This window comes from Furipterus horrens, unplaced genomic scaffold (genome assembly GCF_987537825.1).
Source record: "Furipterus horrens unplaced genomic scaffold, mFurHor1.1.pri manual_scaffold_6, whole genome shotgun sequence".
In the NCBI taxonomy this organism is placed as follows: Eukaryota; Metazoa; Chordata; class Mammalia; order Chiroptera; family Furipteridae; genus Furipterus; species Furipterus horrens.
Window position 1 is genome coordinate 62,288,697 of NW_028327176.1, and position 2,075 is coordinate 62,290,771.

Below are 2,075 nucleotides of genomic sequence, written 5' to 3' on the forward strand. Positions count from 1 at the left end.
AACCACCCAATTTTAGACAATAAACTTGAATAGACATTTTTTTAAAGAAGATATACAAATGGTCAATAAGTGCATGAAAAAATGCTTGAAAAAATTAGTCATTAGGGAAAATAAATAAAATAAATAATAAGATACCACTTCACACTCACTAAGATTGTTATACTAATAATGATATTTTTAATGAAAAATAGCAAGTATTAGTGAGGATGTGCCAAAATTGGAATACTCATATATTTCCTGCAGTAATGTAGAAGGGTGTAGCCAGTGCTGAAAATATTTTGTCAGTTTCTAAAATAGTTAAATACTGAATTATTATGCAGAATAACAATTCTGAAATCAGTCTAAAGAAATCAATGGCCCAGTGTAATATGATTTTCTCTCTGTCTACTTTTTATTACTTCCCCTCTACTAACTGCCCAGTTTTGGTGACATCTTTTTCTCCCTTATCCCATTAGGTAGGACAGTTAGTAAACTAAGGCAGTGAGGAGGAGGGAGACATGTGTCACCCATTGACTCAGCAGTCCTGAGCCTGGTCAGATTGCCGGGCATTCTGAGTATCACAAGCAGGGATAACACAGGAGGGGAGTCCTTAAGAATCTGTTGAGGTCATTCAGCGGCAGGTAGAGGACACGGTTAAGATGGCTGGGGTGTCTGAGCTGGTGCGGAGACCCCTTCAGCAGATCTCTGGCTTGCTGAGGAGGAGCTTCCACCGGATGGCGCCAGTGACGCTGCAGCATATACATAACAAAAACAACCATTTTCAAGTAACAGTTCGTGAGGCTATATATCAAGGTATGGATGAGGAGCTGGAAAGAGATGAGAAGGTATTTCTGCTTGGGGAGGAAGTTGCCCAGTATGATGGGGCATACAAGGTAAGTCGAGGACTATGGAAGAAATATGGAGATAAGAGGATCATAGACACACCCATATCTGAGATGGGTTTTGCTGGAATTGCTGTAGGTGCAGCTATGGCTGGGTTGCAGCCCATTTGTGAATTTATGACCTTCAATTTCTCTATGCAAGCTATTGACCAGGTTATAAACTCGGCTGCCAAGACCTACTACATGTTGGAGGGCCTTCAGTATGTGCCCATAGTCTTCAGAGGGCCCAATGGTACCTCAGCAGGTGTAGCTGCCCAACACTCACAGTGCCTTGCTGCCTGGTATGAGCACTTCCCAGGCTTAAAGGTGGTCAGTCCCTGGAATTCAGATGATGCAAAAGGACTTATTAAATCAGCCATTCAGGATAACAATCCAGTGGCAATGCTAGAAAATGAACTGATGTATGGAGTTCCTTTTGAACTTCCCTCAGAAGCTCAGTCAAAAGACTTTCTGATTCCTATTGGAAAAGCCAAAATAGAAAGGCAAGGGACACATATAACTGTAGATGCCCATTCAATACCTGTGGACCACTGCTTAGAAGCTGCAACAGTGCTATCTAAAGAGGGAATTGAATGTGAGGTGATAAATTTGAGAACCATCAGACCAATGGATGTTGAAACAATAGAAGCTAGTGTCATGAAGACCAATAATATCATAACTGTGGAAGGAGGCTGGCCACGATTTGGCGTAGGTGCTGAAATTTGTGCCAGGATCATGGAAGGCCTCGCATTCCGTTTCCTAAATGCATCTGCAGTTCGTGTCACTGGTGCTAATGTCCCTACGCCTTATGCAAAGATTCTAGAAGACAACTCTGTACCTCAGGTTACAGACATCATATTTGTAATAAAGAAAACTGAATATCTAGTTTGGACTTGAATGTCAAATCACTGGTGTTTATTTAAAATACTTCTGACACTACCTGGATTGAACTGTAAGACATTATGATTCATAAATGTTTTTGTACTGGGAAGAAGTTTAAATGTGCTTGTATGTGGAAAAACTCCATTCTTACTGCCCTAGACTCCATACCTACTTTTTGTCTGTTACAATTGCCATTTCTTTGAATAAGACCAATGTAAAATTTTACCCTCTTGCTGGAAGGATAAGGTATGAATGTGGCAGAGTCCTGATGAAAGATTTATCCAAAAAAAAAAAAAAATACTTGTATGTAAAAACAAAAGCGTATGATCTATA

General features: G+C 40.2%; 1 pseudogene; it reads left to right on the forward strand.

The window, feature by feature from the left end:
- Nucleotides 1–638: 638 nt before the first annotated feature.
- Nucleotides 639–1,757, forward strand: LOC150006311 (pyruvate dehydrogenase E1 component subunit beta, mitochondrial pseudogene; annotated as a pseudogene).
- The last annotated feature ends 318 nt before the right edge of the window (nucleotides 1,758–2,075 follow it).